Source organism: Triticum aestivum, chromosome 1B (genome assembly GCF_018294505.1).
Source record: "Triticum aestivum cultivar Chinese Spring chromosome 1B, IWGSC CS RefSeq v2.1, whole genome shotgun sequence".
Taxonomy (NCBI): Eukaryota; Viridiplantae; Streptophyta; class Magnoliopsida; order Poales; family Poaceae; genus Triticum; species Triticum aestivum.
The window spans coordinates 508985931-509000637 of NC_057795.1; the positions used below are offsets into that span (position 1 = coordinate 508985931).

At 40.7% G+C, this 14707-nt stretch overlaps 5 pseudogenes; all 5 read right to left on the minus strand.

Annotated features, from left to right (window-relative positions):
* Positions 1–1412: 1412 nt before the first annotated feature.
* On the minus strand, positions 1413–2957 carry LOC123079318 (probable RNA-dependent RNA polymerase 2; annotated as a pseudogene).
* Positions 2958–3195: 238 nt separating this feature from the next.
* On the minus strand, positions 3196–5219 carry LOC123079326 (probable RNA-dependent RNA polymerase 2; annotated as a pseudogene).
* LOC123079331 (probable RNA-dependent RNA polymerase 2) lies at positions 5180–9223 on the minus strand (annotated as a pseudogene).
* A 1529-nt stretch (positions 9224–10752) lies between these two features.
* On the minus strand, positions 10753–12097 carry LOC123079339 (probable RNA-dependent RNA polymerase 2; annotated as a pseudogene).
* Positions 12098–12402: 305 nt separating this feature from the next.
* Positions 12403–14669, minus strand: LOC123093432 (probable RNA-dependent RNA polymerase 2; annotated as a pseudogene).
* Between the last annotated feature and the right edge of the window lie 38 nt (positions 14670–14707).

Consider the following 14707-nt stretch of genomic DNA (forward strand, 5'->3'; position numbering starts at 1 on the left):
AATGATGCACTGCTCAACGGACATTGTCACGGCAATCATTGCTTACTGCCAAAAATAAATCAAAGAAATCGACAACTATGACATTCAGTAGAAATGTGGAATAGAGTTTGGCACCTCACACCAATCAAGGCAATGTATTACCCTCACAACCAACTTCTCATCTTCTGCCTTGCCCTGGTCTCTTTCATGCAATGTCTGCCACATAACCATCGGCGCCCAACTTAAACCATAGGTTGATTGAAGAACATCAGAAACAACAACATGCTCACCCTTTCCCCAATGCATCTGAAAGTGAATTAGGTCATCATCATGGAGCCAAGTGGCTACCAGACAATATTGGTAGTTATCACTTGAGTCCTTCCTATTTGCAGCCTTCCGTAACATCTTTACAACAGTTCTTACCTTGCCCGAAGGATCAAAGCAGGGGCACTGATCACTTCTATTGAATGTTGCTTTTGCAAATATTTAACTCCTCACAACTTTATCAGCTCTCTCTTCTAACTCACCAAGCATTTTCTTCGAAAACATGCATTTGAGATCCAAGACAAAATCACCACATCCCCCATCTCCTTTGGTGCGCAAGGTATGTCACCATCACTATTTGCTCTCCACAGTTGGAGAGGGCAAGGTTTGCTAACATCAATAGGGGAATCCATCTTACTCTTCAAAGGGCACTATGATTCTCACCCTTTGAATGTAAACGCTTGCCGAAAATATAGTCCTTTCCTCTATTCTCATACTGCACGCTCTCCACATCTCCTCCAGGGATCTAACCTTTAGAAGCTCCAGGTAGAAAATGAGGCACATCACTAGGACTTGAGAGGGAGGCAAAGTGTGCCTCTTGATCTGACGCTAGTGGGACAAGGTTCTCTTGTCAGATATGGGCACCTGAGTTGCCACCCAAAGAGCTAATACAAGGGAGCAACCCGCATGGCAGCGCGAGTCGCCTCCGCTTCTGTGGCCCTTAGAGACGTGAAGTCGAGGAATATGTCGTGGAAGGAGATTGACCTTCTGACAATGTTGCAGGTGATGGTGAAGCACGGGCGCACTCCAACCATAGCTATTGGACAACACCGTCATCACAGAGCCCACAGCTGTGTTGGACTCAACCTACAGCAGGGCAGTAGCGCGTATGTCGCATCGGGGCCGTGGCACCACAAGCTCAAATGGTTGAACACTTCCCGAAAGATTGGTTTCGTGTAAAATCTAGTGCTCTGACCCAGGTAAACTTCGCATCCTCTGTGCATGCATGAAACCGGTCATCTGAGAACCTTGAATAAATTGCAGGCCTAGAAATTGTAGTGCATATGCTTGGTGCATACATGAGCTAAAACAAACATGAAATTGACATTATGAAGCTGACAATATGAATTCTAGATGGTCGCCTTTCAGTTTCAATATAACATATAACATTACCTTTCTCCTCGTTGAGGGAACACAACACAATCAACCAGGTTCTTAGCATACAATCCATTGTGATATACAGCTTCAAGTACTCCATTGTCACCAGGATGGACAAGGATTTCTTTCATATTGCAACTTCTCCAACAACAATTCATGCTTTCTCTTTCCCATTATCTTTAGAAAAACACGGTTGACCATTATCCTTATGCTCTTTGCTATTTTTTTAAATTCTTATGTAGACTTGACCATATTTTAATTCGCCTATTTCTTCTAAACAACCAATAAGTACACGGCCTTCCGGAACATGAATATTACATCTAGTTCTTATGTTAGTTAGATATTATCTTGATGGGCCTTATGAATCATCAACAGGTAAGGCTCTAAACTTGGTTCATAACCTCGCAATAACATTTTGGATGTTGTCTTCATTTCGGCACTAACAATTTTCCCCATAATAGAGAGAGCAGCTTGTCTGGTCGTCAACATTTCAGCTAATTCATGCATGGCATCTTGTTGCATCAACAGAAATATCTCATCTCTTATTCCCAAAGTAGAAAGGAGAAAGATAATTTCACGATTCATATAGCATAGCTGGGCTTTGCTCCAACATGTAATGTTAAACATTGTGCTCTTAGATTTGAATTTCTTCATGCTAGGCCGTAGAGAAGTATTACGAAAGGAATCAAGATCGACGACAACAATTCCTTTGTAGCTACCACTACCATGCCTTATTTGAAAAGTTGAAGTAGGTTTAGTACGGTCTAATCCAATTCGGTGAGCAATTCTTTGGCAAATCTCTTAGTATCTTCCCATTACCATCAGAAAATATGTATTTAGTGCTATCAGTTGTGACTTCAATATCTGGAATCTCTTCCACATCATGTGGTAGGATTTCAACTGTTTGTCTGGAGGAGTTGAACAGCTGGCCCATTCTAGCGAATTTCTTCAAAGTGGCCCATCCACTTTCTTATATCCTCGGCCTTCAGGGAATCATTAGAAGCAAACATCCAAACAGAACATCCACGAAGTTGACCTGCTGAGAAGGCCAGGAATTCATAGTCTTTGGACCAATGGAAAGTCCTTCTTTTAGGATAATTAAAATGCGATAATGCAGGCTAGTTTTCAAGGGTTGGGAAAAGAACCCTCGTCCTGTTCTAGCAGAGACAACATCTGGAAAAATCTTAGTTCAGTCTTCCTCAACAAAAGTAACTCCAGTCAAGTCAGAAACACATTTACTATGAGGATTAACCACGTAATTTGAAACTTCTTCCTCAGGTCCGAAGCATAATATTTTGGATGAAGTAATGTGAATTATGTAACACATCATTAATTTTCCTTCAACTTCGGTCATACTGGACATCAAAGTATTGTGGTTCCTTTTCCTACTATGAGCTTCCTGCTGGATGAAGTGCAAAGATTCATAGCATGTAAACTAAGTTGCTCATTTTCTCAAAAATCCTCCTTCAAATATGAAGTGGTCTTTCTTAAAGAGCTGTAAACAGATCAGCATTAACATGTTTGGCAACTATCTTGCCCATGTGAACAAGAGAATTGAGACGAAAATAACCTCAAAAGGCACCGAGCAGCCACTCAGGCAGTCAACAAGGGGAACCAACAATGAGCCAATAGATTCCATTAATGATACGACCAATTCCCCCAATTTTCCCGACAAAGGTAAGTTGTCGACAATAAATGACACTGTTGCACCTTCATCAAGTATGAGAGTGAGAGTTGAACACTTCTCGAAAGATTGGTTTGGTGTAAAATCTAGTGCTCTGACCTAGGTAAACTTCACATCCTCCGTTCATGCATGAAACCGGTCATCTGAGAACCTTGAATAAACCGCAGGCCTAGAAATTGTAGTGCATATTCTTGGTGCATACCTGAGCTAAAACAAACATTAAATTGACATTATGAAGCTGACAATATGAACTTTAGATGGTCGCCTTTCAGTATCAATATAACATATAACTTACCATTCTCCTCCTTGAGGGAAGACAACACAATCAACCAGGTTCTTAGCATACAATCCATTGTGATATACAGCTTCAAGTACTCCGATGTCATCAGGATGGAGACAAGGATTTCTTTCACATTGCAAATTCTCCAACAACAATTCCTGTTTTCTCTTTCCCATTATCTTTAGAAAAATACGGCTGACCATTATCCTTATGCCTTTCTGTTTTTTTAATTCAGATGTAAACTTGACCATATTTTAAATCGCCTGTTTCGTCCAAACTACCAATATTTACACGGCCATTCTGGACATGAATATTACATTTAGTTCTTATGTCGGTCAGACATTATCTTGACGAGACTTAAGAATCATCAACAGGTAAGGCTGTAAGCTTGGTTCATAACCTTCCAGTAACATTTTGGATGTTGTCTTCCTTTCGTCACTACCAAATTTTCCCATAACAGAGAGAGCAACTTCTTTGTTCGTCAGCATTTCAGCTAATTTTTTAATGTCATCTTGTTGCATCAACTCAAATATCTCATCTCTTATTCCCACAGTCGAAAGGAGAAAGATAATTTCATGATTCATATAGCATGCCTGGGCTTTGCTCCAAATTGTAATGTTAAACATCATGCTCTTTGATTCAAATTCCTTCATGCTAGGCCGCAGAAAAATATTACGCAAGGAATCATGGTCGACAACAACAACTCCTTTGTAGCTACCACTACCATGCCTTACTTGAAAAGCTGGAGGAGGGTTAGTATGGTCTAATCCAATTCGGTGAGCAATTTCTTTGGCAAATCTCTCAAGATCTTCCCAATACCATCAGAAAATATGTATTTTGTGCCATCAGTTGTGACTTAAATATCTGGAATCTCTTCGACATCTCGTGGTAGGATTTCATTTGTTTGTCTGGAGGAGTTGAACAGCTGGTCCATTCTAGCGAATTTCTTCAAAGTGGCCCATCCACTTTCTTATATCCTCGGCCTTCAGGAATCATTAGAAGCAAACATCCAAACAGAACTTCAAAAAGTAGACCTATTGAGAAGGCCAGGTATTCATACTTCTTTTGACTAATGTAAAGTCCTTCTTTCAGGATAGATAAAATGCGATAATACAACCGGTTTTCAATGGTTGGGAAAAGAACCCTCATCCAGTTCTAGCACTGATAACATCTAGTTCTAGCAGAGATAACATCTGGAAAAAGCTTAGTCAAGTCTTCATCAACAAAAGTACGTAACTTCTTCCTCAGGTCTCAAGAAGTATATTTTGGTCGGAGTAACGTGAATTATGTAACACATCATTAATTTTCCTTCAACTTCGGTCCTACTGGACATCAAATTATTGTGGCTCCTTTTCTTACTATGAGCCTGCTGGATGAAGTGCAAAGATTCGTAGCATGTAAACTCTAAGTTGCTCATTTTCTAAAAAATTCTCCTTGAAATATGTAGTGGTATTTCTTGATGAGCTTTAAACAGACCAGCATTAACATCTTTGGCAACTATCTTCCCCATGGGAACAAGAGAATTGAGACGGACATAACCTCAAAAGGCACTGAGCAGCCACTCGGGCTGTTAACAATGCGAACCAACGGTGAGCCAATAGATACCATTAATGGTACGACCAATTCCCCCAATTCTCCTGACAAAGGTAAACTGTCAACAATAAATGACACTGTTGCACCTTCATCAAGTATGAGGGTGAGAGTTGAACACTTCCCGAGAGATTGGTTTGGTGTAAAATCTAGTGCTCTGACCCAGGTAAACTACGCATCCTCCGTGCATGCATGAGACCAGTCATCTGAGAACCTTGAATAAACTACAGGCCCAGAAATTGTAGTGCATATTCTTGGTGCATACATGAGCTGAAACAAACATTAAATTGACATTATGAAGCTGACAATATGACCTCTAGATGGCTGCCTTCTAGTTTCAATATAACATATAGCATTACCTTTCTCGTTGAGGGAAGACAACACGATCAACCAGGTTCTTAGCATAAAATCCATTGTGATGTCCAGCTTCAAGTACTCCGATGTCACCAGGATGGAGATAAGGATTTTTTGATATTGCAACTTTTCCAACAACAATTGCTGTTTTCTCTTTCCCATTATCTTTAGAAAAATACGGCTGACCATTATCCTTATGCTCTGCCATATTTTGTAATTCTGATGTAGACTTACCATATTCTAATTCGCCTATTTCGTCCAAACTACAAATATTTACATGGCCTTTTGGGACATGAATATTACATCTAGTTCTTGTGTCAGTCAGACATTATCTTGATGAGCCTTAAGAATCATCAACAGGTAAGGCTCTAAACTTGGTTCATAACCTTGCGGTAACATTTTGGATGTTGTCTTCATTTTGTCACTACCAGTTTTCCCCATAACAGAGAGAGCAGCTTCTTTGTTCGTCGGCGTTTCAGCTAATTCATGCATGTCATCTTGTTTCATCAACTAAAATATCTCATTTCTTATTTCCAAAGTCGAAAGGAGAGAGATAATGTCACGATTCATATAGCATGGCTGGGCTTTACTCCAACTTCTAATGTTAACATTGTGCTTTTAGATTCGAATTTCTTCATGCTAGGCCGCGGAGAAATATTATGAAAGGAATCATGGTCGACATCAACAACTCCTTTGTCGGTACCACTACCATACCTTATTTGAAAAGCTGGAGGAGAGTTAGTAATGTCTAATCCAATTCGGTGAGCAATTTCTTTGGCAAATCTCTCAGTATCTTCCCAATACCATCAGAAAATATGTATTTAGTGCCATCAGTTGTGACTTCAATATCTGGAATCTCTTCCACATCATGTGGTAGGATTTCAACAGTTTGTCCGGAGGAGCTGAACAACTGGCCCATTCTAGCGAATTTCTTCAAAGTGGCCCATCCACTTTCTTATATCCTCCGCCTTCAGGGAATCGTTAGAAGCAAACATCCAGCAAACATCAGAACTTCCACAAAGTTGAACTGCTGAGAAGGCCATGAATTCATACTTCTTTGGACCAATGGAAAGTCCTTTCAGGAAAGATAAAATGAGATAATACAACCAGTAGTCAAGGGTTGGGAAAAAACCCTCATCCAGTTCTAGCAGAGATAACATCTGGAAAAAGCTTAGTCCAGTCTTCGTCAACAAAAGCAACTCTAGCAAAGTCAGAAGTATACTTTCTAGGAGGCTTAACCACATAATTTGAAACTTCTTCCTCAGGTCCCAAGTACTATATTTCGGATGGAGTAATGTGAATTCTGTAACACATCATGAATTTTCCTTCAACATCGATCCTACTGGACATCAAAGTATTGTGGCTCCTTTTCTTGCTATGAGCCTCCTGCTGGATGAAGTGCAAAGATTTAGAGCATGTAAACTCTAACTTGCTCAATTTCTCAAAAATACTCCTTGGAATGTGAACAGGTATTTCTTAGAGCTATAAACAGATCAGCATTAACATGTTTGGCAACTATCTTCCCCATGTGAACAAGAGAATTGAGACGAAAATAACTTCAAAAGGACTGAGTAGGCACTCGGCAGTCAACAAGGGGAACCAACGATGGGCCAACAGATTCCATTAATGATACGACCAATTCCCCCAATTCTCCTGACAAAGGTAAGATGTTGAAAATAAGTGACAAATGTGTTTACGCTCTAAATTTACCATAACAAAAAATACTCTAGTATTACTTAATTTTGAGAACAAATGCAAATTCAGTCTACTCACATTTCACGAATATAGTAGCTAACCATACCACCGAGTTATATCAAGGTATGCACACAATGCATATCAAACTTAGTATCGGCCTCACCACACTTGCATGAATCTCATATGTGAGATGTAAATGCATCTAACATTTGGGGCTTTCTACCTCGCCATATGATCGTAACGTCTAACTAATATTATGTTAAAATAGAAGTATCAGAGCAACACGGTGAGCAGCTCACCTACAGCAAGATGCCGCTAGGCCCAACAAAGCTGCACTTGTAGCAGTTCTGGATGTGCTCAAAGAACACCTCAAGCTTGTACCTCTGGGAATCATGATTCAGGTACAGGTCTATGGGCCGCTTCCCCGGCTTGACTTCTACGTGGACGCTATCCCAAGAATTAGCCGCCTCAAATTTGTGCTCGGCAACGCGGTTTCCTAGCCCAATGCACCTGAAAGTAAATTAGGTCGTCATGATGGAGACAAGTGGCGACTGGATAATATAGGTAGTAATCACTTGAGTCCATCCTATTTGCAGCCTTCCATACTGTATTTATGTCAGTTCTTACCCTGCCTGAATGATCAAAGCAAGGGCACTGATCACTTCTACTAAATGTTGCTTTTGCAAATATTTCACTCCTCACAACTTTGTCAGCCCTCTCTTATGCATTTCCTCCAAAAACATGCATTTGAGATACAAGACAAAACCACCATAACCCCCCATTTCCATTGGTGGTCAAGGTATTTCATCATCACTATTTGCTCTCCACAGTTGCAGAGGGCAAGGTTTGCTATCATCAGTAGGGGAGTCCATCCTCCTCCTCAAAGGGACAATACTATTCTCACCCTTTGAATGAAAGTTCTTGCCTAAAATATAGTCCTTTTCTCTATTTTCATACTGCACGCTCTCCACCTCTTCTCCATGGATCTAATCTTAATGAAGCTCCTGGTAGTATATGGGGCATGACTCTAGGGTTTGCAAGGGAGGCAAAGTGTGTCTCCTGATCTGACCCTAGTGCAAAAAGGTTCTCCTGTCAGATATGGGCACGTGAGGTGCCACCTCTAGTTGTAATACAAGGGGCCAACTGCACGGCGACACGGGTCACCTCCACTTTTGTGGCCATGTGCGAGGTGCAAGCAGTTGTGCGACATCCGGCGCTGCGTGTTGCGGTGAGGCCAGCAGTGGCATAACATCCGTCGGGACTCACGTGGTGATGCTCGCGGCGTCTGTACGATAGTAATTTTGCAACATCCGACTAAACTGGTAGTAACTTTGCAGATAGCGCAATGAGTATTGATCAAAATATTGCTATCGCCCTCCATTCCTCCCCTAATAATTTGTGTGTCTTCCACTTGATCTCTCCTCGACCCGCTTGTGTGTAAAACACACAAATCCGACTATCATGTAGTTTTATAGAGGGTGGAAACGTGGAAGAATCACCACGACAAGAGGCGCTAGGCTTGCACGATGGTGGATTTGGGATAGGAGAATTATTGGGATTGGGGAAGTTCATTTAATACATTGATCCCAACCCCAATCTCTAGTAATGTGGCTCCTTTTCCTGCTATGAGCCTCCTACTGGATGAAATGCAAAGGATCATAGCATGTAAACTCTAACGTGCTCATTTTCTCAGAAATCCTCGTTGGAATATGAAGTGGTATTTCTTCAAGAGCTTTAAACATATCGGCATTAACATGTTTGGCGACTATCTCCCCTTGGAGAAAGAGAGTTGAGATGAAAAACAACTTCGAAAGGCACCGAGCAGCCACTCGGGCAGTCAACAAGGGGAACCAACGATCGACCACCTTAATGATATGGCCAATTCCCTCAATTCTCCTAACAAAGGTACGTTGTTGACTATAAATGACACCAGTGCACCTTCATCAAGTATGAGGGTGGGAGCTGAACACTTACTGAAAAAGTGGTTAGGTGTAAAATCTAGTGCTCTGACCCAGGTAAACTTCGCATCCTCCGTGCCTGCATGAAAGCGGTCATCTGAGAACCTTGAATAAACTGTAGGCCCAGAAATTGTAGTGCATAGATGAGCTAAAACAAATATTAAATTGACATTACTCAAAGATGCTATATATTTTTACCACCTTCGAAATTATAGAATGAATTGTAAGAGGCATCTGACCAACTAATAGTCTAAGAAGCATTACAATCAGTAATTTAGAGAAGTATCGTTGATGTGCATTCATCATATAAGCTTCAAATACGTATCACTCTAATTAGAAACCACCAACTGAACATATGTGTAGGAGTGTAAATAAAAATAGCAGACCTATCCATCTTACTTTATGGGCTCTAGCGCATAATTGCAAATCAGACCACTATGATAGTTCACTCTAGTTTCCTGACTTGGGAATTTTCCAAATTTTTAGCTCACACAAGTTTTGAGGGAGGAAGTACATCTAGAGCTTCCTGTTTCAAAGTTCAACCAAGATGTTCCCACATTTGACATACTGGATACCACTAGATCCATATAACATCTTGTTATAACATTTTGCAGATATATAAATTGTTAACAAACTGCTAGCACTGGTGCACATCATCTATTTTTGCAATAGATTCCACTCCCCCCCTTCCCCCTCCAAAAAAAATGTCCATAACAAAAAATACTCTAGTTTTACTAAAGTTTGAGAACAAACAAATGCAAATTCAGTTACCACTCTACTCACATTTCACGAATACAGTAGCGAACCATACCACCGAGTTAAATCGAGGTATGCACACAATGCATATCAACCTATTGTTTGCCTCACCTCACTGTCATGAATCTCATATGTGAGATGTAAATGCATCTAACATTTAGGGCTTTCTACTTTGCCATGTGATCGTAATGTCTAACTAATATTATGTAAAAAGGAAAGAAATGGAAGTACCAGAGCAACACGGTGAGCAGCTCACCTGCAGCAAGATGCCGCTAGGCCGAACAAAGTTGCACTACTAGCAGTTCCGGATGTCGTCAAAGAACACGTCAAGCTTGTACCTCTGGGAATCATAATTCAGGTATAGGTCTATGCGTCGCTTCCCCCGGATGGCTTCTACTCGATGCTATCCCAAGAATTAGCCGCCTCAAATTTGCGCTCGGCGACACGGTTGCCTAGCCCAATGCATCTGAAAGTGAATTAGGTCATCATCTTGGAGACAAATGGTGACTGGACAATATAGGTAGTTATCACTTGAGTCCTTCCTATATTTGCAGCCTTCCCTACTGTCTTTACATCAGTTCTTACCCTGCCCGAATTATCAAAGCAAGGGCATTTACCACTTCTACTAAATGTTGCTTTTGCAAATATTTCACTCCTCACAACTTTGTCAGCCCTCTCTTATGCATTTTCTCCGAAAACATGCATTTGAGATCCAAGACAGAACCACCAAAGCCCCCCATTTCCTTTGGTGGGCAAGGTATGCCATCATCACTATTTGCACTTCATAGTTGCAGAGGGCAAGGTTTGCTAACATTAATAGGGGAGTCCATCTTCCTCCTCAAAGGGACACTACGATTCTCCCTTTGAATGAAAATTCTTGCCGAAAATATAGTCCTTTCCTCTATTCTCATACTTCACGCTCTCAACCTCTTCTCCTCCAAGAATCTAACCTTTACGAAGCTCCCGACAGTAGATGAGGCACGACACTAGGGCTTGCGAGGGAGGCAAACTGTGTCTCCTGAACTAACCCTCAGTCAGACATTATCTGGATGGGCCTTAAGAATCATCAACAGGTAAGGCTCTAAACTTGGTTCATAACTTTGCAATAACATTTTGCATGCTGTCTTCGTTTCTGCACTAGCAATTTCCCCATAACTGAGAGAACAACTTCTCTGGTCGTCAGCATTTCAGTTAATTCGTGTATGTCATCTTGTTGCATGAACACAAATATCTCATCTCTTATTCCCAAAGTCGAAAGGACAAACATAATTTCACGATTCATATAGCATGGTTGGGCTTTGCTCCAACATGTAATGTTAAAGCTTGTGCTCTTAGATTCGAATTTCTTCATGCTAGGCCGCAGAGAAGTATTATGAAGGAATCGTGGTCGACATCAATAACTCCTTTGTAGCTACCACTACCATGCCTTATTTGAAAAGCTAAAGGAGGGTTAGTACGGTCTAATCAAATTCGATGGGCAATTTCTTTGGCAAATCTCGCAGTATCTTCCCAATACCATCAGAAAATATGTATTTAGTGCCATCGGTTGTGCCTTCAATCTCTGGAATCTCTTCCACATCTCGTCGTAGGATTTCAATTGTTTGTCTGGAGGAGCTGCATAGCTGGCCCATTGTAACGAATTTCTTCAAAGTGGCCCATCCACTTTCTTAGATCCTCGGCCTTCAAGGTATCATTAGAAGCAAACATCCAAGAAGCACTTCCACAAAGTTGACCTGCTGAGAAGGCCATGAATTCATAGTTCTTTGGACTAATGGAAAGTCGTTTTAGAATGGTTAACATGCGATAATACATGCCAGTTTTCAAGGGACGGGAAAAGAACCCTCATCTAGTTCTAGCAGAGATAACATCTGGAAAAAGCTTAGTCCAGTCTTCGTTAACAAAAGTAACTCTAGCAAAGTTAGAAGCATATTTACTATGAGGCTTAAACACATAATTTGAAACTTCTTCCTCAGGTCCCAAGCAGAATATTTTGGATGGAGTAATGTGAATTCTGTAACACATCATTAACTTTCCTTCAACTTCGATCCTACTAGACATCAAAGTATTGTAGCTCATTTTCTTGCTATGAGCCTCCTGTTGGATGAAGTGCGAAGATTCATAGCATGTAAACTCTAAGTTGCTCATTTTCTCAAAAATCCTCCTTGAAATATGAACTGGTATTTCTTAAAGAGCTTTAAACAGACAAGCATTAACATGTTTGGCAACTATCATCCCCATGTGAACAAGAGAAGTGAGACGAAAAATAACTTCAAAAGGCACTAAGCAGCTACTCGGGTAGTCAACAAGGGGACCAACGATGGGCCAACAGATTCCATTAGTGATGTGACCAATTCCTCTAATTCTCCTATCAAAGGTAAGCTATCGACAATAACTGACACCGTTGCACCTCATCAATTATGAGGGTGAGAGTTGAAAACTTCTCGAAAGATTGGTTAGCTGTAAAATCTGGTGCCCACACTCAGGTAAACTTCGCACCCACCGTGCATGCATGAAACAGGTCATCTGAGGACCTTGAATAAACTGCTGGCCCAAAAATTGTAGTGCATATTCTTGGTGCATATATAAGCTGAAATAAACATTAAATTGACATTATGAAGTTGGCAATACGAACTCTAGATGGTCGCCTTTCAGTTTCTATATAACATACAACATTACCTTTCACTTCATTGAGGGGAGACAACACAATCAACTTGGTTCTTAACATACAATCCATTTTCATATACAACTTCAAGTACTCTGATGTCACCAGGATGGAGAGAAGGATCTTTTTGGTAATGCAGCTTTTCCAATAACAATTGTTGTTTTCTCTTTCCCATTGTGTTTAGAAAAATTCGTTTGACCATTATCCTTTGTTGTTTTTTGTAATTCTAATGTACAGTTCACCATAATTTAATTTGCCTGTTTCATCCAAACAACCAATAAGTACACGACCTTTCGGAACATGAATATTACATCTAGTTCTTATATCAGTCATACATTATCTTGATGGGCCTTAAGGATCATCAACAGGTAAGGCTCTAAACTTGGTTCATAACCTCGTAGTAACATTTTGTATGTTGTCTTCGTTTCGGCACTACCAATTTTCCCCATAACAGAGAGAGCAGCTTCTCTGGTCCTCAGCATTTCAGTTAATTCATGTATGTCATCTTGTTGCATGAACACAAATATATCATCTCTTAACCCAAAGCCGAAAGGAGAAAGATGATTTCACGATTCATATAGCATGGCTGGGATTTGCTCCAACATGTAATGTTAAACATTGTGCTCTTAGATTCGAATTTCTTCATGCTAGGCCGCAGAGAAGTGTTACGAAGGAATCATGGTCAACAGCAACAACTCGTTTATAGCTACCACTATCATGCCTTAATTGAAAAGCTGAAGGAGGGTTAGTACGGTCTAATCCGATTCAGTGAGCAATTTCTTTCGCAAATCTCTCAGTATCTTCCCAATAACAACAACAACAACAACAACAAAGCCTTTAGTCCCAAACAAGTTGGGGTAGGCTAGAGGTGAAACCCATAAGATCTCGCAACCAACTCATGGCTCTGGCACATGATAGCAAGCTTCCACGCACCCCTGTCCGTAGCTAGCTCTTTGTCGATACTCCAATCCTTCAGGTCTCTCTTAACGGACTCCTCCCATGTCAAATTCGGTCGACCCCGCCCTCTCTTGACATTCTCCGCACGCTTTAGTCGTCCGCTATGCACTGGAGCTTCTGGAGGCCTGCGCTGAATATGCCCAAACCATCTCAGACGATGTTGGACAAGCTTCTCCTCAATTGGTGCTACCCCAACTCTATCTCGTATATCATCAGAAAATATGCATCTTCCCAATACCATCAGAAAATATGTATTTAATGCCATCAGTTGTGACTTCAATATCTGGAATCTCTTCCACATCTCGTGGTAGGATTTCAACTGTTTGTCTGGAGGAGCTGAACAGCTGGCCCATTCTAGCGAATTTCTTCAAAGTGGCCCATCCACTTTCTTATATTCTCGGCCTCCAGGGAATCATTAGAAGGAAACATCTAAGTAGAACTTCCACGAAGTTGACCTGCTGGTAAGGCTAAAAATTCATAGTTCTTTGGACCAATGGAAAGTCCATCTTTCATGATAGTTAAAATGAGATAATACAACTAGTTTTCAAGGACTGGGAAAAGAACCCTCGTCCAGTTCTAGCAGAGATAACATTTGGAAAAGCTTAGTCCAGTCTTCATTAACAAAAGTAACTCTAGCAAAGTCAGAAGCATATTTACTATGAGGCTTAACCACATAATTTGAAACTTCTTCCTTAGGTTCCAAGCAGAATGTTTTTGATGGAGTAATGTGAATTCTGTAACACATCATTAATTTTCTTTCAACTTCGGTCCTACGGGACATCAAAGTATTGTGGCCCCTTTTCCTTCTATGAGCCTCCTGCTGGATGAAATGCAAAAATTCATAGCATGTAAGCTATAAGTTGCTCATTTTCTCAAAAATCCTCGTTGAAGTATGAACTAGTATTTCTTAAAGAGCTTTAAACAGATCAACATTAACATGTTTGGCAACTATCATCCCCATGTGAACAAGAGAATTGTGAGGACAAATAACTTCAAAAGACACTGAGCAGCCACTCGGGCAGTCGACAAGGGGAACCAACGATGGGCCAACAGATTCCATCAATGATACGACCAATTCCCCTAATTCTCCTGACAAAGGTAAACTGTCGCCAATAACTGACACCGTTGCACCTCATCAATTATAAGGGTGAGAGTTGAACACTACCTAAAAGATTGGTTAGGTGTAAAATCTAGTGCTCTCACCCAGGTAAACTTCTAATCCTCCGTGCAAGCATGAAACCGGTCATTTGAGGACCTTGAATAAATTGCTGGCCCAGAAATTGTAGTGCATATTCTTGGTGCATACATGAGTTGAAACAAACATTAAATTGACATTATGAAGATGACAATATGAACTCTAGATGGTCGCC